We start from the raw sequence: 25,584 nt of genomic DNA on the forward strand, positions 1-25,584 counted from the left end.
TCTGAACTTGAGGGAGGACTGACGAGTTTGTTTCATTTGTGAAAGTGCCCCAAGCCAAAAAGCTGCCTTCAGCAAAGGTGGGAAGGAACCTTTGTGTGTGGTGACGGTCCCCCTCCTGGCCTGAGCAGAAAGCTAGTGTTGGAAGTCGTGACCCCTTCATATGGGTGCTCCTGGTTATTGCTTATGGTGGGGGCTTTTAACCCTCCTGGGATGGGTTAGGCGAGCCTTGAACGGTGGGCTTAGGAGGAAATAAAACTTCTGCCTGGTTAACTGGTGACTCCCTGAAGACTTGTAGGGGAGAGGTGTGCTTGCCAAGGCGACCTAGGGTGAGACCAGCTCCTCTGACATGCACACCTTCTCCCCTTAGCGGTCCCCTTGTCTGTGGCTCCATGGGCCTCATCCATTGGCCCCTGCTGAGCCTACTTGGTTGCGGTGCAACCTACTTGTCTGTGCGAGTCAAGTGGGCCTTTGCTGCAGGCTAGTCTCCTGACTGTGGACCCTAGTGCGTCCCCCCACGTCTCTCCAGGCATCTGCATCCTCTAACAGAACTTCTTAACTCTATTCCATTGTCATTGCCTTCCTCCTCCCCACTTCTAGTGCCTTTTCTCAGACTTCAATCTTGTTGAGTATTGTGTCTTTCTTGAGGGGTTCTCCTGTGCCCCCTGGCTTCCTGGGTATCATACTCTCCCACAGGGAATACTGTGGGCTTCATGGCGCTGGGCTCTTGCTGTACCTCCAAGGTGCTCTGTGACTGGGAGGGAGGGAGCCTACAACCTCTCTGGGCCCCGGGTTCCTTGCCTAGTAAATGAGAGGCTTATGCATGCCCCTTCCAGTTCCAGCCCCTCTGTGCCAAGCCTCACCTTCTGCAAGGAGCCCCTCCTTCCATTCCAGCCATACTGGCCTCTCCCTCTTTTGCATGGCCAACAATGGAGTCAGAGCCACAGAGTGGGGCACTTACTTATTCCCCAGTGCCCATTGGTTTTACTCCCCATCCAATGTAAGCTCCTTGGATGCAGGAATCCTGAGGTTGTTTGTGTTTTTCCTTCTCTACTCTCTCTCCCTTGTCTAGCACAGTGTAGGGTACTTAGTAGGGATTTAATAACTGCTTAACAATTTGATTGTGTTCCAGTAGGTGAAGTAGTTGGGGTTGTTGATGCTAACTTAAAGTTTTTCTGATCTGGGATCAGAAGGAAATAAAATCTATAGAGATCAGCTTTGAACTGAAGAGAACAACCTATTGAGAGCTGGTTTAAAAAAAATTAACTACTATTGTTAGTGCTTATAAAGGCTCCAAATGTTTTGACCTGGGGACCCAAGCTCTCACATGAGTATTATACCTTTGGGGGTTGTTCCTGGCTTGAATGGGAGGCAGGTTGCTTGGGTGGATATAGCTTTTCTACAGAAAGAAAGGCATGACATCCACATGGAGCAGCAGAGATTTCCAGGATCATTCAGAGTATTTACTGAACCAGACTTGGGACTCAGGGTCAGATTACAGCCCTAGGAAATCCTAGATGTGTGATTTTAGGAGACTGGAGTCAGATCCCAGGACAGGAGTGCTGGACTAGGGAGCTCCGTCTCCATCTTAGCATGAAGATGCCATTGCAGCAACAAGAGTTGGCTGACTGACTTCCCCATCTAGTTCCTCAGGCCGGTCCCTCTCCCTTCTCTCCCTACCTCCATCACCTCCCACCCCATGCTTCTTTTACCCATTGTGGTCCTCAGACCTTCCCTTGTCTGTAGGCTTTCGGGTGGGTTTGCACTTAACTTCTCATGACCTACTCTGCTGAGTATAGCAGCTCTTGTTAGGAATGGTCCACGATAACAGAATGCAAGCATTCTTTCTATTTGACTTCAGAGAAAACTGTATCTTTTTTGGTTTGTATTTGATTTGCCTTTCTGCTTATGTCTGATATAAACTTTGTATTTCTTGAGCAAACCCTATTGGATGGTGGGAAATATTAGTGGGACAGTCAAGCATTATCCTCTGCCTCAGGTTACCCCAGAGCAGCAGGTGTTAGAAGATGGCTTGTGTTAGATGCCTTGTTATTTTCTTTGGTGAAGATACACATCCAGGGAAATGGGGCAGCAGTATGCAGTCTCTAATGCGGGAGCTTTGGGAATTTCCCTCCATGGGGCCTTGGACACAGAGTGGGCCCTCAGGAAACTGTGTTGGCATTTTCCACTTCTCCTGAGAGGCTGGCCCCCTTGTTCCTACAGCCTAGATCTTCAACATCAGTATCTGATCTGGATTTTTTTTTCCCTGGCCCCTCTTCTCTTTGGGGCTCTTCCATTTGCTCCAATTAGGAGGAGAAACATCTAGTATCTCATCTGGTGCCTCCTGAGAGAGCAGAGAGGCAAGGTGGGGCAGCCCTTTTGGGGGATGATGTTTCTTCCTTTTGCTACATCTCCTGATCTAGCTCTTCCCCTGGTATTCATCCCCCTCCCCCTGCTCTTTTTCTGTCCCTTCCTTTCTCTTGCCTCCCCCTCCAGTCCCCTGTTGTTCTCTGCCTACCTCTCCTCTCCTCTGCCTGCCTGCTTTTCTGCTTCCCCATCTCTCACTTCCCATTTGCAGCCTCTCAGCCTCGCCTTCTGTGCTCGCCTCACTGTCGTCTCCTTGGTGGGGTACAGTAGGAGCGTCACGGGTTGTTTTTTTCTCCTTCTTTGCCTGTTAGAAGTCCCTCTGCTACACCCATACCATAAATAACACTCAAGCATCTGCCAAACACATTCCTCACTTGTGTTAATAGGCTGCAATGATGCTGGAGCCTGTTGCCATGGCAACCTCATTTTTGTTTGACTGTATCCCACTCTGCTACTTAAAGCCTCTGCATGCACTCACACACAAACAAGTACACTCACACAACTATTACACATGCTTAACTATTAGAGATTATTTTGGAGAAAACATCTTTGGGCCCCATGGGGGCGGGCAGTCATTTGGCCAAGGAGATGAACGTCTCTGCTTGTCCAGTGTTACTCTAGGAGGTGATAATGGATGCAGGAGCTCTTTGAAAAGTAGAGTCCTGTTCAAATGTGGGGTATTATTATTCTGCAGCCACATTAAACCCACCTGACATGGTTTCTGAAAAGAAGATTTTGACCCTGTGTGGGTCCCCGTGAGCTTGGGAGTGCTGTCAGAGGTTGCCTTTGCGGTGTGGGCTGACCCATCCCTCCCCAGCCATCATTAGCTCCTTCCTCTCTTCCCCCTAACCCTTTTGGAGAAACTCAGTGATTTCCTGCATTTCTGCCTTTGTGCCTGTTTGAACACACAACTGTCACCAGTTGTTCCAGAGATCAGAAAGGCACAGGTGCTGTGTGGGTGATTTTCTGTGACCATGAGCACGTGTGAGTGTCTAAACTGAGGAGTCTGGGGCTGGATGGGGCTGGGGAAGCAGACCAAGAAGTGACTGCTGTGGCTGCTGAGGGGGGGGTGCCTGGGTCCATGTGTGGGAGTGTGTCTGTCACGTGGGCTGGCCCCAGTGTGTACGTGCATGCATGTGCATATGGATGTACGTGTGTGTGTGTGTGTGTGTGTGTGTGTGTGTATCTATCTGTCTGTAGTGTGGGCTGGCCTGGGTGGTGGAGGGGGGCCCAGGGAAGCCTTTGTGTCGACTTTGAAAAGAGATCATCACAGCTCTGTCCTGTTTATTCTCGGTTGGTGGCTGGCTTCCTATGGCTGTTTGCATTTCTGATTCTGGGCCTTGATTAACTTTCCGACCTTGACCTCTGGCTCCTCAGGGAAATACCCTGGATGCACACACCCCCCTTATCATAATGAGGCTGGGGGCTAGACTCGAGTGGTCAGCCCACTCCATGGAGTCCCATGGCTCCATGGAGTCCCACCCTTCCCTTTCAAAACCGCAAGCTGCCCACCCACTCAGCCATCCGGTGAGCCCCGTGGAGAGCTGGCCCCTTGCTCTGGAACTTGGTCCAGAGGCCTGTGCAGTGGGTTACTGTGTGCACTGCTCCAGCCACTGCCTCCCTGCCCACGGAGGGGTGGGAGGACAGGGTGGTGGTATGGAAGAGGACACACACTTTCACCACGACGCCGGGAATCGTCTGCTGCCAGTTACTTCCCCCATCACCCCCCATTTCTGGAAGAGGGAAATCTGGCCATAGTGAACCCCAGCAGCAACTGCAGGCTGGGGTGGGAGGCTGGCTCTGAGTTTGTAGCCGGGGAGGGTCTGCTTGTCTTGCCTCAACGCTAATTGTATTTGCCGATTATATTTGCTAATTGTTTTCAATTATGTTGCTTCCTTCTCTATGCAGCGGGAAGGGGGTGCTTGGAGGGGAGCAGAAGCCTCTGGGGTGGGGGTCGAGCAGAGCTTCTAGATGGAGGGTCATCTTGTGGATCTCAGGGGTGCCTCGATGCCTGCGGGGAGGACTTCAGGAATGGCAGAGACCCCGCCAAGGAGCAGAACAATCATCTGCTGTACTTGCGGCAATGTTGACTGTTAATAATTCAGTCTAAGTTTTGATCTGGAGCAAGAGTGTGAGGTCTCTGTGCTGTGCAACATGGAACAGTGTGCTCGTGTTTGTCTATAAAGAGGACACAGACGATGTATTAAACCCCAGCTCGGAAACCTGCCCAGCCTCACAGAAGAGTTTTAAATATCAGTGTAAAAGGCCTGGGCAGAAGCTCTCCTGTGCAGACAGGCCCTGGCCGCGGGTCACTCTGTCAGAGGGTGCAGCTGGCAGCAGAAGCAGGGCTGTGGCCCTTGGTGGGCCTGGCCTTGTGTTCTCCCGAGAGGTGCGGATGGAGCGCCCACCTCGGTTCCAGCCAGGGGTGGGGTGAGTGTTGGGGGAGGGGACCGAGGTGGGCGCCTCTCTGCGACGGTACCAGTCTCTCGCTGGGTGACTTCCTGTCCACGGCTGCCCGCTTGGCACCTCCGTTACCTTTATTTATTTTGTGGTGGGTCCAGTTCGTGGTCGATTACTTCCTAGGAGCGTCGCCTGTGTTGGGAATGGAAACAGTTTGCCCCAGGAGCTCCGACGTGCTGGTGCCCATAAATCCTTTGGGTGCAGTTACATAAGTCACGCTTTGGCGTATCGTATCCTTCTTTCATCCATGCCTGTGAGGTGGGGGGAGCTCGCTAGTGGAGGGCAGGATCAGTGTTGGTTTTTTTTTTTTTTTTTTAAATAAATTTATTTATTTATTTTTGGGTGCGCTGGGTCTTGTTGCTGTGCGCGGGCTTTCTCTAGTTGCGGTGAGCGGGAGCTACTCTTCGTTGCGGTGTGCGGGCTTCTCATTACGGTGGCTTCTCTTGTGGCAGAGCACGGGCTCTAGGCGTGCGGGCTTCAGTAGTTGTGCCTCGCGGGCTCTAGGGCGCAGGCTCAGTAGTTGTGGTGCTTGGGCTTAGTTGCTCCGTGGCATGTGGGATCTTCCCGGACCAGGGCTTGAACCTGTGTCCCCTGCATTGGCAGGTGGCTTCTTAACCACTGCAGCACTAGGCAAGTCCTAGTGTTGGTTTTCTCTCCCAATCACGAAACTCCATGAAGACGATTGGAAAGCCCTACTTCCGCCCACACCCCCCCACATTTTCTCCAGGCAATGTCCAAACGCGGGGCAGGGGAGATCTCTCTTTATAACATTGTGAACAAAATCTGGGAGTTTCTAGTGAATGGGCCGTGAGCTTCATGTGGACCTGCGTTTTGGTCTGGCTGTTAGAAAAGACCAGTGGGGTCTTGGTTAGGCTTATGGGCCTATCCGGTTCATAGGAAGATTGAGGCCAGATCTGAAATACTATGTTTGATTCTAGAATTCAGAGGAGGGTACCAGATTGGTAAGGGGACTGGAAACCTTGACTTCTGAGAGAACACTTGAAAGGGTGGGAGATGTTTAGCTGGGAAGACAGCAGACTGTACAAAGGTAAGAAGGCAGAGACATGGGCAAAGTGTTATTTATTGCTGGGATCTCTGTTGTCACATGTTAGAAGAGGGACTAAATTTATTTTTGGTTACTCCCGAGGGCAGAGTTGGGGCAAATGGGTGGAAACAGTAGACAGATTTCAGCTCCAGGTAGAAGATATCTTTCTAGCCTTTGGGGTTGCAGCCATCAAACCAGATGCCTCCTCGGGTAGCCAGCTGTGTCAGTGGAGGTGTTCAAGGGGAGACTGGATGGCTGACTGCCAAGCTTGTTACTGAGGAAATGGAAGGCTCTGCTTCCAGAGGTCTGGGGTGGGTCCCAGGAAGGGATCTATTTTTTCAACAGCATGGATTTAGTTTTCCAAGCTCTCCAGCTGATATTGTTGATCAACTCTAAGGTTTGGGATCATTGGCTAAGATAGCCGCTCAGGTCACACCCAACCCTTGGATTCTGTGGTTTCGCGTCTTACCACAGCATGAATGCCTGCTGCAATCTGTTGGGGTGTCCTATCGTCATGCCCAGCTCAGCCTCTGTTTAAAAGTCACAAAGTCACTGCAGACCTGCAGGCCCATGAGGAGATGTCCAGGTGGGGCTGGCAAGTGGACTGATGTGGGATGCAGAGCTGGAAGGCGATTGGTAATGGTGACATAGGGTGGGAAGGATGGCCCAGACCTGGACGCATATTCTCCTCTCATCCTGCCTCCCAGCTGTCCCCATCCCCCCACTCTTCTTGGCGGCAAAGCAGTCTGTGGCTCAGCACTGGTGGCGGTGGTGGTCAGCAGAAAAATGGACCTTAGTTTGACTCCTGGTTTATTCATTCATTTGGTAAGTGAATATGAAAAGCACTGAGGATACCCCAGGTCCACAGTGGATGATACAGAACGTGGAAAGTGGGGAGATCAGGGGGTAGGCAAGAGGTCGGGAATTAGGAGATGGTTTGAAGAAGGAGGAGTAGGCTGTAAGGAAGGGAAGAGGAGATTGGAGCTGTGAGTATGGGGAGGGGAAAAGCTTGGAAGTGGGGGCAGGGATGCTCTCTGGGAACAATGGGATACAGTCACAGAAAAGGGGGTAAACAAACAAACACCGGGGAGACAGTAATAGCTTTATTCTCTAGCCCAGCCTCCTGTGTCAGCCTGGACACCGCCCCCGCCCCCCCCCCCCCGCGTCCCCCCGCTGACTCCCACACACACTTCTTGCTCTGAGAGGGTTATGAGCTGTTGCTTCTGGGCTTGAGGCATCCTGACTTCACACTTGGGTGGTCTCCTCTCCCTTCCCGTTAGGGGCTCCCTAGGGGTTATCACACAGATCACCACAGTCCCACTTGGCTCTTGGAAGGGGTCCTGAGGGACCTTGGTGCGCGACACGTAGTAGGTGCTCGGTGAGAGTTTGAATGAATGAATGAACGGGTGGTGGGGTGGGTGGACCGCTGCATGCAGACTCTCAGCTGTACCGAAGTGCTAGACCAACACCTCCACAGAAGGAAGCGATACAGCTCGGCTTGGAAGCCTATTTTGGTGGATTGTTATCCTAAACTCTGAGCAGGGCTTCCAAAATCCCTCCTGCTGCAATTTAAAACGTGTGCCTTCTTGGAAACAGAAAGCTGTTGCCTGGCACTGCCGGTACTATATCCCTTCACAGATTTGAAAACCATTATTAAGTCATTCTTTCAGCCTTTTCCCCATTCATTCAGACAACAACCGTTTATTAGATGCCTACAGTGTAACAGGCACTGTGCTAGACCATGAGGGTCCAAAAATGACTCAGCCTGGGTCCCAGCACCCAGCATTGCCTTTAGCCCAGATGCTCCCACTGACTGTCCTTTGGAGGGATGTTAATAGATGTTTCACATACACACATTCAGTCCTGTGTCAGATAAATTTAAGAAATACTGGGTTAAACAGAATTCTTTATTGTAGAACTTTAAAGCTTTTAATATGTTAATATGCAGTAGAATTTGCCAAGAGGAGGCTATTGCATGAAGCCTTTATCAAACATATTTGACCCCAGAACCAGTTTTTGAAGGAACATAACAGAGGCATTAGTGTTCGTTGGAACTCATTTTGGGACACACTGCTTCAGGGGCTGGGAGAATCTTTGAAATTTCTCAGGGTCCAGCCCCCTGCCTCTGGGGTAGGCCTAGGCAAAGTCATCTAGATGGGGGCATTTGTTTGTTTGGGGGCTTTCTTCCCTCAAGAAGGAGATTACCCAGCTTGCATTGGCTGGCTACTTGTTTTAAAGTCTCATTCCCCATCTGCATCTGAAATCCTTTATAAAGTAAGATGATGGGGCTGGAAGGGACCAGCGAGATGCCTCCTTTATCTAGTTTCAGTTTCCTTTAGGGGTTTTCTGCTGTCATTAGACATCGGAGCCTGTTGGGCTCTGTATATGACCTTTGGTGGGGCTGGGCTGCATGCACTGAGGGCACGGCTGCCCATGGAGAAGTCGTGATGGGCCATTTCAGAGCATCCTTCTTCCCCAAATTTTCTTTGTTTCCTTTGCACCCTTACCCTCCAAAAGGAGGAAGACCTTAAAGAATATTGATTATGAACACTGAGTATATATTGAGTTTTTGTTGTCAGCCTGGCACTGGGCTAATCCGTTACATATGAGACCTCATTGAATCTTAATATCAACCCTTTGAGAAAGATATTTTTATCCCTATTTCAGGGCTGCAGAAAATGGGATAAGAGAAGGTAAGTAACTTCCCCAAGGTCACTCAGTGAGTGAGCTTAGCAGATGGTTCAGCGCCCGCCCATATTCCCTGGGCATGTACCTTTCTGCTCTTGCCAGACAGACTGCCAGCTGTCAGGACCTGAGGGCTTTCTCTGGCCCTGAGCCTCTCTGCCTGTCTGTGGGACAGGTCAGAAGTGCTGGGGAGGGAGTGCCCATCCCTAGAACAGTTCTCAACCAATGCCTGTTGGGAGCTGGTGGATAAATACCCCAGCTCCCTCGACCCCGGTGTGGGGGGAGTATACGTTTGAGACAAGCCTTCTCTGTTGTCTCCTAGTCCTGCAGAAGGATTCAGCTCTGGTTGCCCACAGTGGTATAGGCGTGAAAACGTTTCTTTTTTCTTTTCTTCTCCTTCCTTCCTTCCTCCCTCCATCCCTCCCTCCCTCCCTTTTTCCCTCCCTCCCTCTCTTCCTTCCTCCCTTTCTTTTTTTTCTTTCTTCCCTTCTTTGTCTCATTTCTCCATTCTCTGTCTAATGTTTTCTGGGGTCACCTCCCAGGTAAACCATTTCTTTCAAATCCATGTCTCAGGATATTTTTCCAGGGACAATCCAAATTGAGAGTGGAGAAGCTGGAATTCTAATCTGGGTTTGACTTGAACACTAGGGAGGGGAGTGGCCGCTTTGCTAGGGCAAAATGCATCGAGTGCAGAACCCTGTGGCAGACTCGGAACCCTAGTCCTGCCTGGCCCCTCACTCCTATCTGATAACATATTTTGTCACCAGTAGAGTAGTTTCTGGACTAGTGGAATGGTGTGAAAATTTTAAAACTATATACATATTTTTTGTCTATATATATATATATATATATATATTTAATTTCTGCTTCTTAAAGATGTATGACTTTCTGTCCCCTAGACAGTGGCTCAAATATCAGCCAAAGACTCAAATACTTGGACATCTGATTAACATTTTTTTAGAGGACACAGGACTTTACCACGTGTGATCTTACTTGCTTCTCATGATGGCTCTGAGGAGGTGATGAGTTAAGAAGGTGCAGACATTGGCTTTTGGGCCCAGGGGCCCAGGAGAAGTCCCTGGTTATATGGTCCTGGCTGAGTTGCCTTACTCTCGCTCAGTCAGTTCCCTGACTGACAGGATCTGTTGTTGGGTGCCCAGATAAGGTAATGCATGCAAGAGTACTCATAGTTACAGACCTGTGCTGCTGGTATTGTGTTGGAGAGGAGGAAGTAGGTATTCAGAGAGGTTGAGTGACCTCACTCAGGTCACACAGCCAGTTAGCCTAGGAGCTGCTATACAAATCCAGATCTCTGACTCCAAATCCAGTGCTCTTTTCACATTTGGACCCAGCCCTGAGTCCATCCCATGGTGCCTAAATTAGAAGGCACAGCTGCTATCAAGCAGTCGTCTTGGGTGGTTGTGGAACGTGTGGTTTCTTATTTGTGATGCCTTCCTTCCTACGTGGTGTCTGGCTCAGATGGGCGTTAAGTGATTTGTCATTTCCTGAGCCTGCAGTCATGCTGCGAGCGGGGGCAGCGCTGAAGTGTTCAGGGGGCACCTGGGATCAGATGTTTACCTGTGAAGAGCCCCCGAGTGGTCTTCTGGATGCGTGAGGAGGGACCGAGACCCAGGAGATGGGTCAGACTCAACGCTGGGATAGCTTAGGTCTGGGTGTGAGGCTGCCTCGTGTCCAGGCTTCTGGTGGTGTACATGGAACAGGGGTGGGAAGGAGGTGGCTGGGGACACACGTCAGGATCGCTTCTTGGAGGTCAGACTTGGGGTCTTTCTGTAGAGTTGCATCTAGTAGATGGCGCAGTTTAGCGCTTACTCTAGGAGGTCTTTATTTCGTTTATTTATTTATTTGGCCACGCCGTGATGCACGCAGGAGTCTAGTTCCCCCACCAGGGATCCAACCCACGCCCCCTGCAGTGGAAGCGTAGAGCCTTAACCACTGGACCGCCAGGGAAGTCCCTCTAGGATGTCTTTAGAGCCCAGCTCCCCACAACCATCAACATCCTAAAAAGTACCCCAAACATCCTGCTTCAAATCCACTTCTGTCCTTGTCACTCTTCTCAAGAAAACTAAAGGAAAATGTAACTCCTACCCAAGTGCCATTCTTTTGCTAAGTGGATTTTCAAGGTTTTATTTTCGCGTTTTCTTTTGGGGATGGGAAGGCTGTCTATTTGTTCACTTAACATGCCCAAGCCCCCAGTCTTCCTCTGGCCAAGTCCCTTTTCCTGTAAGCATTTCACCACGCCATCTGGGAGGGACCCAGCCATCCTGACAGGCTCCCAGCGGGTAACACCAGCTCGGAAGTGCCTTGGCTCTGACATCTCAGCCAAGGAGGCTGCCGACGGAGAGGGATCATCACTGAATCCCAGGTGAGCAGGGTAGGCTTGTACCCCTCCCTGCCGAGGGAGAGGCGCCCTGCCTTTGCAACATCTGGCACTCTGCATCTAACATCTGAGTCACTCTGAAACTCCCTCTTCTTTTTCTCTGTAGCACTCATACTGGTTTGTAATTTTATCTCTGTAGGTTGATCTATCTGTCTTTCAACTTGACAGTCAGCTGACTGAGGACAGGGGCCTTGTCTGTTTGAATACTTAGATATTTACTGAATGTTACTGACTTTCCGACCCCTACTGCCCAGCACTGTGGGAAGAAGGTGGACAGTTCCCATTCTCAGGTTCTACAGGGAATGCTGACTCTTGGCAGCCAGGGGTCCCTCATGGTGCTCCCTCCCTGGACCAAGGCAAGCTTGTCCTCCACTGGCAAGGGGCTCTGGACCTGGGGGTGTGGTCTTAGAAAACAATGCTTTCCATCTTTGCCCTCCCTCCCTTGGGTTCCCTACTGGTCTGTTGGGTGATGTCAGGAAGGGTCCCTGTTGCCCCCATTTGCCTCTCTCTCCCATCCTTGGTCCCCTTTCTTCTTTTCAGCTTTCTTCTGGTATCTTTTTCCTCCTCCTGAGTCCTGCCACTTCCCTCTTTCCAGCTATAAGATGTGGGAAAGACCTCAGAGACTTGCCAGGAGGCAAGTTCAACTGTAAGGACAATAAATATAAGCCTGGATAACTACACAAATTCCAAACAGTATTCTTCATTCTTTTCAAAGCAATCCCATGAAACAGCAGTTCTCACCGTGCGTTATAAACTTCCTTATGGTTGATTGCCCTGTATTACAGTGCATGTGTCAGCTCCGTTTTTCACCTCAAACGCCCAAGGCTGAGACTTCAGCTTTTGGGGTGGGTTAACCTCCAGTCACCCTACGGAGCTTAAGGCGTGGGAAGTGAAGGCATATCTAGGAGTTTTTACATAACCCTGGTATCCAGGCTCATCTGGGGCGGGCCTGGGCATCAGCATTTTGGAATGTTCCTGCTGATTCTGACATGCCCAGGGATGAGGGTGCCTCGAGCCACCCTTCATCAGCAGAGGGCTCACAAGGATGACGCCGAGTCTGATTTATGGCTATATTGAAAGGCAAGTTGCTTATATCGAAAGGGGTTTATTGTGGTGATTCAGTAAAGAGTGACGGCCACTAAAAATTATTGCAGACGTGTAATAGGGGAAGAAAACTTGGTTGGTGGTTGGTGTATAAAATCTTGTCAGGCAAGGCTGTGGCTCAGTATATTTGTGTTCCTCTTATCACCAGCAATTAGCCCCAAACATGGTTCAATAAATAGATTAGTGCAGTGCTATAATAACTGCAAGGATATTTTAGAAAATGAATGCTATACCATGTGTTCAGTGGAGCCATCTTAGCAGAGCAGCAAATCTCACTCAACGTTCCTGACGGCCTCTTAGCTACAAACAAATGCCTAGTGATCAGTGTGAGCTCTTCCCTTCTCTCTTTTTTATGTGGTATTTCCCTTTTGAGTGGGAGAAATTGTACATTAGTCTTTGTGAATCTCCCTCCAACTAGAATGTAAACTAGAAAATGTCTGTAGTAGATGCTCAATAAATATTTGTTAAAGGAATGAATGAATTTGCTCAGAGTTTCGCAGCAGGTAAATAGCAATGTGAGTCCAGCACTAATACCGCCGTTACTTTTTCTTCGACTCTTAAACTCATGAAATACGTAAGGAATTATATAGTTAGTGACTCGCCATTTGCACGTATTGTTATCAGCTTGTGTGGCAAAGACTAAAAGAGTAAAGAAAGGTGATGTGTAGGGTGATGGAGAGATGGAGCTTGCACCCTGAAAGGATTTCCTTCCTGTGCACTTTGAAGCTACTTCTTTCCTAGCACCTTTGGCTAGAAAGGTGCAAGGATCCTGCTGTAGCCCTTGTGCTCTGGGAGGACTGAGAGATGCACATGAAATCAGGGTCCATCTGAGGACTGGAAGGATTGAAAATCACCAGATGTGTGGGCTGAGGCCTGCGAAGCATCCCTATCCAGGAGCGAGAGACATCCTTGGGTTAAATCCTCCATGAAAGGCCACATGTGGATTACGACGTGGTCTTTTTTGGAAAAGGGTTATCTGGGGAGAGTTAATTTTGGATTTTGCTTTACATTTATTTTTAAAGTAGAATATTTCTCCGGCATTGGTGACAATGGCCTAGAAAAGCCAGTTAGTCACCATCTGACATCTTCCCCGTGTGGGGTGTTTGCCCCTGCTTCTTTCCCACCTGATGTCTCTGGGGCTGATTTAAATCCTCTCCCTCGGGGGCCTCTGGGGTGATTTCACTGGCAAACAGATCTATAGGGAAGTCCTGCTGGATCTAAGTGGTGTCATCCTCTGCTCTGATCCTGGGTGACAGGGAGTGGCCCCTGGCGCTGCTCTTTGCTTCTCCTTGGAGGGGGCGATGGCATCCAGGTGAGGCCTTACCCTGCCACATCCAGGTCTGTAAGACTGGTTCCAGCCTGAGTTCTCCAGTAGTTTTTTTGTTCTTTAATTTTACTCTGTATAGTCTGCAGGGAGTAAAAGGAAAATCACCCAAAGCCTGTATTTAAAGAACAGACCTGGTTTCTTTTAAGGGATCAAAAATATATGGACTAAAAAAAAAAAAAAATATGGACTGTTCCATCCCACTTCCCCTAGGGTCATCTCTGGTTCCACTGTGGAGCAGGAAGAGGGTCTCAGGGCAGACGCTGGAGCCTCTGTACTGTGAGGGGGTGGAAGACGGGAGGAGGCACTGGGAGAGGTGACAGAGGTGGCATCCCTGCAAACTCAGTTGAGAGGTGGGGAGAAGGGCCAAGGCTGGCCCTGGAGTGATGTGCGGGGCATTTTCTGCTGGATCTTAACACCCCCAGTTGTAATTCATCTAAGAGGGACAACTCGGGGCCTGGAGGGAGTAGGGCAGTGGCTGTGGGCAGGTGAGCTCAGAGGACCTGTTGCAGTTGAGTGCAGGTGTAGAGTAGGGCACAGAGGCTCAGAGCCTTGGATCTCCCGGAAGCCAAGAAGCCACCGGGCCAGCCACACGCAGGTGCCATATGCCACTCTGACTTCTCCCACCTGTTCCTGCCCCCTCGTGCAGCACCGCCCTTCCAGGGAATGGGTATCAGGTGGTCTCAGAAGTGCCTCCCTTCGTGTTTGCGTGAACTCTGACCTCTCCAGGCCCCCAGAGTGAAAAGCCTGGGGAACCTACCTTACTGGCAGGTGGGAGTGGGCGGGGCCAGGTGCCTGGGCTCCTGCTCTGAGGAGAGGAGGGCTTTGTGATCTGCCTCCATCCAGGGCTGGGGAGGGGCTGAGCACAGGCACTCCCTGGGGAGGGGAACACTCCTCCTTCTTCCTTTTCTCCGGGGACCCCTCTGGACTTGGAGGTGTCCTGATAGCCTGCCTGGCGTAGGGTGGGCTGTCCACTGGGAACAGCATCTCTTTCTTTTCCATTCACCAGTCTTTGCTGCAGTCCTGATGAACCCCTGGGGCCCTGGGCATGGGGAGGAAAGAGGGGACTTTGTCCTTCCCATGGGGGAATGTTCAGTCTGATGGAAATCTTTTGCCTTTCTGAGATCCCCAACTTAAAGACAGGACAGTGTTGCTAATTCCTACCATTTATCATGCACTTACTGTGTGCCAGGAGGCGCTGAGCACTTGGTAACTTATTTGATCCTCGTAATCTCCCTTTAGGTAGGTGTTGCTTTTTTTTTTTTAAAGAGGATAATTTATAGATGAGAAAATCGAGGCCCGGAGAAGGTAAGTGGCTCCCGTAAGGTTGTACGTTTAGAGAGCAGTACAGCGGGCTCCAGAGCTCGTGCTCCCCGCCAGTACACCAGCAGCTCCCAAACTAGTGTGTGCAAGAATTCCCCATGAAGTGTATTTAAAAATCAGTTCCTGGGCCCCTTGTCAAGAGAGTCTGATCCAGTAAGATTCAGGTGGACCCCAGGAATCTACATCTTAAGTAGGCACCCTAAAATTTGAGGCAGGTGCCCCAGGGACACAGTTCCACCCTAGTGCCTCCCCAGGTGGAAAAAGGATGGAGGCTGAAGTGATGGGGGGCGGTGCCCGGCCACCCGCAGAGACAGAGGTTTCTGTGTTGACTTCCCCAGGAGGTAGCTGGGGAAGGCAGAATGAGATGGTTAGACTGAGGGTAGGAGGTGCCTTTCTGCTGAGCCTGTGCCTGCTGGGTCTCAGGGGGCAGAGCTGGAGGAGGCTTTTGGAAGAGCTGAGGGAAAGACTGTAATCTGGGGGGCGGGAGCTGGAAAGTGGTCCGGGAGAGAGCACATGTCAACGGCCAGAGAAAGGAGGCAGACAAAGGGATTCTCAGATGACGGCAGGGACACCGGCTGTGACACTGCAGGCACAGAAGTTTTGACCGGGAGACATCTGCCTCTGCCTCAGTTTCCTCATCTGGACAACGCAGATCAGACATTCTCTGAAGGTCCTTCCAGTGTGTACGTTAACAGGGGCACTGGGCCCAAATGAGAAAGGACTTCACTCCAGAGGCCCGGGTGGGGAGCAGAATGGGGACGAAAATGATACAACCCTGGGGGGACTGAGAGTCGCATGGCCGGACAGTGCGTGGCCCTCTTGGATCCTTGTCCCTTGATCCTCCGGGTCAGAGTCCCTCCAGCTCCTCGAGCTCAGCATGTCCCCAAACAAAATTCGTCATGATCCCTAAATTGGCTTTATTTTTGTCATGTCAGTTCTCTCTTTGCCTAGGTATTGGTGTTAGATGTTTGCCGGACTGAATTATTTAACAATATCTACCATGTGTTAGGCACTGGGAAACCAAGAGGAAAGAGCTGCAGACCCTGCCCTCAGGAGCAAGCCTGTGCATTGTGCCTCCTGTACGCCTGACTCTGTTCTAAGTGCTTTATTTTGTTCTGTTAACTCATTTAATCCCCACAACAGCCCTAGGAGGTGAACAATGTTGTTGTCACCCCCATTTTGCAGATGAGGACACTGAGACTGGCAGGTTAGGTAACTGGCCCAAGCTCACACAATGAACCAGGCAGCCTGGCTCCCAGTCTGGGCTCTGACCTCCCAAGTGCAGCGGACAGACGGGCACTCACACCCTCTGGGCGCAGCATGACACCTGCGGTTTTAGCAGCAGAGATAGCATGCAGCCTATACCAGGGAGGGAACGGGAAGAGGTATGTGGCGAAGGTGAGGCTGCTAGTATGTGGACTAGGTTGGGAAGAGTATAGATTTCTGGGCCAAGGGGCTTGCATTTTTTGGAGGCAGTGGGGATCTCCAGAAGGTTCTCATGGCCCCATCTGTATTTGGAAAGGTGGCTCTAGTGTGTGGATCTGGAGGGAGCAGCCTCTTGGAAGAGGGAGAGCTGGCGCCGAGTGCAGAGGCTGCTGCCGTTGTCTGGGGAGGCTGGAGAAGTCCCGGGGGTGCTGGGCAGTTGAGGGTCAGGGCCTTCAACAAGAGGGGGCGGGTCACAGGGTGCATCTGGGCATTTACCTATTAGTTTCTCCTTGCCTTGGTTACCAGTGGTGCCAAACCCACAGCCTTGTGCTCCCTAACTAGGAGACCAGCTCCCCAGCGTCCGGGAACTAGATATCATCTTTTTCCCGGGGGACCTGAGGTGGATCCTGAGGGCCCTCCTCCTTACCTTTTCTTGGGCTTTAAATATCCCATGACAGCCTCCTCTCCTCAAATGCCCGGGGCTCTGCCTTTATCTAGGTGTTAAGCGCCCAAACATTCAACCTCTGAGCTCCACCTCCCTCTGGAACCCGGGAGCCCCCACCCCAACCAGCTCTGTTGCCCAGAGATCTCAAGTCTCTGAGAACTTCATCTCTCTCTGGGCCACTGGCATCCTGGCCACCCTGACCCCCAGCAGAGCTCCTGGCACTCCTGTAGACCCAATATGACACCCTCCACGCACTGCCCCTTCTCGGGGGCCACTTGACAAAGCGCACATCTAAGCCCCTTGTTCATTGCTTGCCCGCTCCCCCTCCCCCACTAGAACGTCAGCTTCCCCAGGCAGGGACTCCTCACGCTCATGGCTGTGTTCTCTGTGCCTACACGGTTCACATCGCAGCCCCGCCATGTCCCAGCTGTTTCTCCTTGGCAGGCTCCTTGTCCTTTCTGAGCCTCAGTGTACTCCACAAAATGGGATATTATAAGAATTGCTGCCCCTGAAGGTTGTGTTGACCATTCTGTGTGATGGTGTATGCAAAGCACTTAGCACAGGGACTGCCAAGAAAAACGCCCTCCGTAAATGACCTGAGGTCCGTCCTGGCTACGTATAAGCTTTCAAATTCCCACACATTACAGGAGAGCCTAGTGTTTCTCTTGAAGGCCTTTGTGTTTGGACAGCAGTAGACAGGGTAGGAGAAAATTGCATTACATCCGCAAAGAAGGCTGAGTGGAGGAAGGACTAGGTCCTGGGCCATGGGTTTTCCCCCCACTCCTGCCCCATCCTTATGCTGGCTGCTGGCCACCAAGGTCCAGCACAGACTGTCCAGGAGTGAGGCGGCCTCTAGAACTGACTGGGACCAGCCTGGGAGCTGGAGCCAGGACTGCCCTGGGTGAGTGTGAATGGGGGGTGGGCTCAGCCAGGTCCCCCTGAATTTGGGGGTGGCTGTAGCTGAGGGAGGCTGCAAGGATGTGACCAGCATCCTCTCCAAGGACCGTTCTAGAAAGGCCAGTAAATAAACTGAGGACGGTTTTGAAAGGGTTGGAACCACTAGGGAAGAGAGCGGGCAAACATCTGCTTTTCCCAGATGTGCTTCCTTCTGTAACTTCATTAAGACATGCACACCCAGCACAAAGGACAACAAAAGCACCCATGGACCCCAGAGGCCTCAGGGTGGAGAATGCTCAGAGCCGGTGAGGCCTAGAGAAGGGCCTGAGAGAAATCAGATGAGACCCTTGAGGGATCTGGCCGAGACCGAGCGACAACCAGGATATTGAGTCAAATCCCTCGCCCCCAAGTGAGTGTTTAGGTGGGGCAGGGCCCACGCCCAGGGCAAGAGATTGTGATGATGTCCAGAACATTACCCCAGCTGGTTGGACCTTTGGGACTGGACACAGGGCTGGCCAGCTGGGTGGACCGTAGGAGGACTGCTGGCACGTGGCCTGCCGGCTTTCTGCCCGTCCGTAATCTTGTGTGCCCCTGACTGGGCCCCTTCTCTCCAGGGCTGTTACCCTCACACTGAGCGAGGGGCCCCCTGCGCCTGGGCTGCACTTAGGGTGTGTGGGGAGGGGCTGTGCCAGAGCCAGAAACCGCAACAGCCCCTGATCCTGGCTAATGGAGGCGGTCTTGAAATGGACATTTTTTTCTTTTTGGCTAAATTAACATTTGGCATTTCAGGGTGCTGGCCCCATGCCCGACCACTTTGGCCTTCTGCCTGTCAGCTCCTTTGAGGCTATTTTTGCCATTCACTTATTTATTAACTATTATTGCTCCCCAGGACAGATGGGCGCACGCACGCATACACACACGCACACGCACACGCACACGCACACACACACACACCCTTCAACCCAGAGCCCATTGGAAAAGCCAGCCTGCGCCCACCAGGCTGAACATGGGATGCAAAAGGGGGAAATGACCTAAAGATAGTCTCTCTGAGTCAGGGTGGAGGAAGGGCTGTGGGGGTGATGGGAGGCAGCGACCTCCCCACGCTCATCATTCCCCAGAAACACCTCCACCCCCAAGGCATTTCTGTTCCCCTTCTCTTGCCCTCAGGGGTGTTCAGCCCTGGGAAGGAGCCACGTGTGAGGGGATTGTGGATCCTGCCTGAACCCTCTTTCCAGAGAAATCAGCAGGGAGACCTGGGAGATCTAAGGACTCCTTGCTAGGAGGCAGGAGAGCCCTTGCTTCCTTCCTACAGGAGGCCTGCTTTTCTGCCCTGCTCCACCAAACTCTCACCTTCCAGAGGAGGGAAACTTGGCTTCTGCCTTCTGAGAGCTCCCAGCCTGGTGGGGACAACCCTGGGCTCTGGTCGTGAGGTGAACAGGTGCCACTGTCTGAGAGCAGAGAGCATCAGGAGGAACCGGCCTCCATTGAGGGGCAACGTGCACATGGCCCTGACCGCCACTGGATCCCTCTGAGAGCGGGTTGCTGGCAGCAGAGCAGGCGCCAGCCCCGCCACCCACACAACCTGTGTGCAGGGCACTGTGTGCAGGGTGTGAGATGATCCCCACACTTGCGTCCAGTCTCCTTGCCTCAGGGCCAGCTCGTCTGCTCTGAGGCTGGGGCCCTGGCCATGTTCCCTTCCCCCAACAGCCTTGACCCTGGGGCTCCCAAAGGCCAGCATGGAGCCAACAGGAGAATAGAACGAGCAATAGGGACCTTCCTGCTTCCTTCGGCTGCCTGGTGCCTTACCTGGGCCTTGGTTTGTGCTTGGGAGAATTGCGAATGATGCTTTTGCCGTCTCCAAGGCAATGAGTGAGGGGATCGGGGGCTGGAGTGGTGGCGACCAGGCCTGAGTCCCGGGATGGCTCCCTCTTTTCTCCCACTCAGCTGGCCAACCCCACCCTTCCCATCTTAGGGCACGTGCCATCCACTTTCTTCATCCTCAGGACCCCTTTCTTGGCCTCAGGAAGACACTGCACTCCTGGGACTGGATACTTACTGCAGAGAGACTGCCAGCTGCCAGGCTATGTCCTGTGGGGCTTTTCTGCCTTGGGACTCAATGCCAGCCCTTCTCAGAGTCAGGGAACTCGTTGAGGGCAAGGGGATTGCCCCTTCCATCAGACTGGGAGTGAGGCCAGGGGCTGCATTTCCTCTGTTGAGACTAGGAGCTCCTGAGGACAAGGACCGTATCTCCCCCATCAGACTGGGAGCTCCCTGAGAATGGGATCAGGACCCTCTTCCACCACTCAGGACCCAGTTTCCGGCTGTGGGACACAAAGGTGCGCCTGGGTGCCTGGAAAGAGGGTAGATGCTGAGGAGCCACACGGCCTTAGCTGGGGACATGGAAGATGAGAAACTTCCCATCTCCCTGCAGGAAGTCAGAGCCAAGAATTCCATCCCCTTAATCAGGAGCTTCTCTCCACTTCCCCTTCTTCCCAGGGGTGGGGTAGGGATGGGTTTTATAGCTGGGGTCGGGGGCAGGATTTCACAAGCCTGAGAGCCAGTTGGGCACTAAAGGTTTGTGCTAATAAGCTCAGGGCAGTCCGAGAGGCAGGCACGGGTGTGGAACAGGTGGGCAGTCAGGGAGGGCTGGGCTGGTGCCCCTGGTGGCCTGAAGACTGAGTGCCCTTTTGAGCTGCTGCCTCGTGTGACCTACTCCTGAGCTGAGGGCCAGGGCAGCCCCGGTAACTGGCCTGTCCCCTCCTCTGAGGTGCAGGGAAGTATCATCTCCTTGTCCTCGAGGTCAGTGCCGATGCTTCTCCCCTGGAGGGACGGTTGGGAAGTCCTCTCTGGTCTGTGCATCCAGACTGTGCCAAGCCCCGACAGACTGATGTATCTGTGTCTGTCTTTCTCCCCTACTTGATAAGGGACCATCTCGTTAATTTGTGTGCTCGCCCCTCTCCTGGACTCAACCCTTGGTCTCTTCTGGAGTGCAGTGGCTTCTCAGGGCTCCCAGCAGCACAAGGAGGGAGACCAAGCCTGCTGCTGGTGGGCCCCGCCTGGAAGCCAGTGTCCTAGGGTCTGGGAAGAGGTGGGTCCTCCTGGCTGGGCGTTCTGGTGGGGGCGGGGGCAGGGGGTTTGCAGCCCCCAGGTTGTGAGCTGAGCTCACTGCCCCTGATGTGCAGGTCATGGCTCAGTGGCTGCGTGGTTTAATGGCAGGCTTGGATTTGAAACTCAGCTCTGCCGCCTACCTGTGTACAGATAACCTTGGATGAGTGGCCACAGCTGTCTGACCCTCAGTGTCCCCATCTGACCACTTGGGGCTGTCGCTCTCCACGGCACAGTACTGCTGTGAGACTTGTGCTAATAAGCTCAGGGCAGTCCGAGAGGCAGGCACGGGTGTGGAACAGGTGGGCAGTCAGGGAGGGCCTGGGCTGGTGCCCCTGGTGGCCTTAAGACTAAGTGCCCTTTTGCACTTAGAGACTTGTGCACTAATCTGTATAAAACACCCTGACCTTCCCCACTGCCCATGGAAATCCCACGGACAGGCCGAGGGAGGAGGTGGGTCAACGAGATGTCTAGTTCCTCTGGCCACTGTGCTGCCCTGATTTTTCCATGGTCTTGTGTACTTTACTTTTTTAAATTTTTTATTTACTTTTTTATTTTATTTATTTATTTTTGGCTGCGTTTGGTCTTCGTTGCTGCGCGTGGGCTTTTATCTGGTTGCGGTGAGCGGGGGCCACTCTTCACTGTGGTGCGTGGGCTTCTCATTGCGGTGGCTTCTCTTGTTGCAAAGCACAGGCTCTAGGCACGTGGGCTCAGCAGTTGTGGCAGGCTCTAGAGTGCAGGCTCAGTAGCTGTGGTTCACGGGCCTAGCCGCTCTGCAGCATGTGGGATCGTCCTGGACCAGGACTTGAACCCGTGTCCCCCGCATTGGCAGGCGGATTTTTAACCACTGCGCCACTAGGGAAGCCCGGTCTTGTGTACTTTAACTTCTGGCTGCTTTAACTACTCATCTAAATCTAGACTCAGCTTTGGCGCCACTTTGCTGAGAGAATGGGAGAGAGTGTGGCCATATTAGGAGCTGGGCAGAACCCTTCGAGGGCCCCTTTCTGCCAGGGAGGAAGCTGGCAGTCCCAGTGCCTGCACGGTTTTTTGCCTCCCAGTAAAGACTGCATTATTATGAGCTAATGTCTGTGCTGTCCCCAGAGTAGCCAGGGAAGAAACACAGAGTAATATGATTAGTACAACAGTAATAATAACAGCAACAACATCGACAAGCACACACAGTTATGGAGAAGGCTGAGACTTGAGGGCCTGGCTCCAGGCCAGGGCTGCGGTTCGTGTACCAGGGATGGCCGTGGGGCTTGAAGGCAGCAGCTTTCAGGGTTTTCATGCTCAACTCTCTCTCCCACAGCCTTCCCCTATTAAAGAAAAAGCCTTCTAGACAAACCTTCTGGACAAATCAATAAGTTCCTTCCAGTAGAGCACAGTATGGTCCTATGCCCATCTAGAGACGGGTGGGGATGTCCCAGAAAGGGAGGCAGTGGGCTCCATTTGACTTATGTGTCCCCTGCCCCCTGCTCTTCACTCACCCACTCGGAACTCCTCCCACCTTTGTATTGCCCCACTGCAGGTCTGTCTGCTCTCTTGGGTGGCGACTTGAGCCAGGGTCAGGGGGCAGTTACCCTGTGAGAACTCTCCATGGCTCAATCGAATGGCCAGAGTGTACCACACCCAGGTTCTGGATTTAGGACAAGGTGTCAGAGTGAGATGATATCTGTGTTGCCCAGAACTGGCACTAATGCTTACGTCGTATGATATGATTATTATAGTGCAACGGCTGAGGACCACCTGCATTAGAATCCTGGTTTTGTCATGCATAAACTCTGTGACCTTGGGGAGGTTCCCTAACCTCTCTGGGCCTCAGGAAGTGGAGGTAATAAAAGTAACTTCATAGTGTTCTTATCCATGCTTATAATGGTATTTGGGACATGGTATGCCCGTGAGGGTCAGCTCTTTTTCAGTTACTATTCTTTCAGTAAGAACAATACCAGTACCTTCAGCAGCTCCCACCCTTGGGATCTGTTATGCATTGAATTGTCTTCCTAAAAGATGTTGAAGTTCTAACTCACAGTACCTTTGACCTTATTTGGAAATAGGGTCTTTGCAGATACTCAAGTTAGATGAGGTCATTAGGGAGGGCCCTAATCCAATATGACTGGTGTCCTTAGAAAAAAGGGGAAATTTGGACCTAGAGGTAGATATACATTGAGGGAAGATGGCCTGAAGACACAGGGAAAGTGCCATCTACAAGCCAGGAACACCTGAGAGAGTCTCCCTCACAGCTCTTGGAGGAACCAACCCTGCTGACTCCTTGAGTTTGGACTTCTGGCTGCTAGAACTGTGAGGCAATTATTTTTTGTCATTTGAGCCACCTGGTTTGCAGTCCTTTGTTAAGGCAGCCCTAGGAAATGAAGGCAGGGTCTGATAGGGGTATGGCCCACTGCTTCCCACTGCTCCCCTGAGCTGCCTGCCACCTGCAGGGGAGAAGAATGGAGGTGGGACGAGCAGGCCAGGGTCTGGGGCCTGCCGTCAGGCTTTGGCTGGCTTTGAGGCTGTGGCATCTCAGATGACCTGGGCTTCTGGCCATGCAGGTAAATGGAGCTGGAGCCATTCGTAGGCCTGGGGTGCAGATAGCCCACCCCTCGCCTCCCACTCTGCCTTCCTGCCTCTTGCCTCTGCTTCTTGGAGCACTCCCTACCTCACCCCTGCTCCAGACAGGAGGAAATGGAGAAAGGAGATAATAAATCCCTGGAGAGGACAAGCCACAGTGGGATGTAGGCCTGGACATCTCTGCGCCTCTCCTCGCCTGTCTCCTGGAACTTTAGCTTTGATCTCTAGTTGGGAAATGGTCTGCCTGTCTGGGGTGTATCCGTGTGTGTGTGTGTATGTGTGTGTGTGTGTGAGTGTGTGTACTGAGAATGTCCCTCATTAAGCTTCTGTGGGCCTCGTGACCATGACTCATGAATGCACAATCAGGCTGCGCTGGACGGAGGAGACCTGTCCCTGGGGTGGGTGATGCCAGCTCCCGAGGCACACCTCAGCAGCCCGCCGCTGCCTGCTCCCTCCAGAGAATGGGCTGTGCAGTATCACTTGAGGGAACAGACAGGTCTTATGTGTCTCTGTCTGCATGGCATGGGGATCCAGCGATGAGGAAGGTGCTGGCCTTGCCCTCCGGGAGCTTGTCATTTGTGGGGGCGGAGGGGCGGGTGGGCGTCTAAGACAAGCACAAAATAACTCTTAATCCAAGGGGAATAAAACAAGGAGCGTGGAGAAGGGCAAGCTGAGAGTGGAGGTGGGGGGCTGTGGAGGAGGAGGCGCTCAGCACAGGCAGTCGGGGGCGTCTTGTCCCATGGAGGGATGGAGGGAGATGCAGAGCAGTCCTCCAGCACGGTAAGACCCTGGACTAGCCATGGCCACCAACTCTTCTGTGGGCAAGGAGATAGCTCCTGTCAGGAATCAGAGTGGGCTCATTTCCCTGAAGAGCCCTGGCCACTAGGCCCACTGGCAGGTCTGAGCCACAAGCACCCAGGGGCCCAGGAGCCAGGACCCACGCTGGTCACAAAGGCCAGTGGCACATGTTCACCCCAGGATCCCACTTTACCACCTGCTCTGTGCTCCCTCCATCCCGGGTACCCCAGAGAGGGCCCTGCATCCCCCTTGTCCCACAGTGATTCCCCAGAGACCTGCCCTCTACCACACCAGAGGCCCCGGTGCTGCACAGGTGGATGGCACAGAGCCAAGGCCAGGGAGGCACCCTCCCACCCACTCCTCTTTGAATGGCAACACTATTCCTTCACCCTGGCTCATCCTCCATGCCTCCTCTTCCTCACTTGCCAAATTCTGTCAATTTTCCAAGAGAAAAGTCTTCCCTTCACTCTTTCTTCCCGCTCCCACTCTGCTCCCTCACCTGCGTCAGGGCTCATCCCACTCTCCCAGACCTGCTTCAGCCTCTTTCCAGGGCACCCCCGGCTACGTGCTCCCCACCCCACACACTCTCCTTGTCCACTCCCTTCTAAGGTGCAGCCTAAACCATGTGCCCGTGCCCACAAACCCCAAGGAACCCCCTCTGATGGCTACATTATACAGACGCGCCTCGGGCCAGTATGTGAGGCCTCACTTCCCGCCTGCCCCAGGGAGGACCCTGCACGTGGGTCACTGGGAAGACTCAGTGTACCAGACACGCCCTGCCCGCTCCAGCTTCCAGGACTGTGCTTCTTCACCGCCCCCTGCAGCAATGCTGGGGCCTCAGAGGCTCCTTCATGAAGCCCCCCATGGTGTGTGAGGGAGGAGGGCTTACTGGTTCTGGCTGGCTTGGCCATCAAGCAATGGTTTCCCTCACTGCCCTGTGGTGAGCCTGGGAAGAGGACCGAGGGGGAGGGGGGGGGGCGCCTCTCATTGGTACAACTCCTTTTCTTCCCTGGAAAGGCTGACTCACTGTGGCCTTTCTATGCCTCCTGGCCCAGATCATGTGTGGTGGGACGAGGAGGAAGGAGGGAACTTGTACCTTCGGAGATGCTAGGAAATCAGGGGCACTTGAGCCAGACAGGTGTGCTTATTGGGTCAGATGGAACCACAGTGTGCCTTTGGGGTTCGTGTCTCTGAGGGGAAGGATTAGTCAGTTTGGGCTGCCCTAACAAAATACCACAGACTTGGTTTAAATAAGACATCTATTTTCTCACAGTTCTAGAGGCTGGAAGTACAAGATCAAGGTGCCAGCAGATTTGGTTTCTGGTAAGAACTCTTCCTGGCTTGCAGATGGCTGCCTTCTTGCTGGGTTCTCACATGGCCTTCCCTTTGTGCATGAGCTTGGGGGGAGAGAGATCTCAGATGTCTCTTCCTCTAGTTATAAGGGCACCAGCCCTATTGGATGAGGGCCCCACCCTTATGACCTCATTAATCTTAATTACCTCCCCAAGACCCCATCTCCAAATACAGTCACACTGGGGGGGACCAATCAATTTGGGAGGACATAATTCAGTCCATAACAGAAAAGATTTGCGAATGAGAGCCATGGGTTTGTATCTTCCTCATCATCAGGGTGCCCTGTCCAT

The 25,584-nt window shown here is 52.5% G+C and overlaps 1 protein-coding gene across 1 annotated transcript in view; it reads left to right on the plus strand.

Annotated features, from left to right (window-relative positions):
* The window catches only part of ADCY5 (adenylate cyclase 5), a 157,386-nt gene that overhangs the window by 2,451 nt on the left and 129,351 nt on the right, over positions 1–25,584 (plus strand). The gene's annotated exons all lie outside the window — the stretch shown is intronic.

The sequence above is a fragment of the Balaenoptera ricei genome, chromosome 4 (genome assembly GCF_028023285.1).
Source record: "Balaenoptera ricei isolate mBalRic1 chromosome 4, mBalRic1.hap2, whole genome shotgun sequence".
Classification (NCBI taxonomy): Eukaryota; Metazoa; Chordata; class Mammalia; order Artiodactyla; family Balaenopteridae; genus Balaenoptera; species Balaenoptera ricei.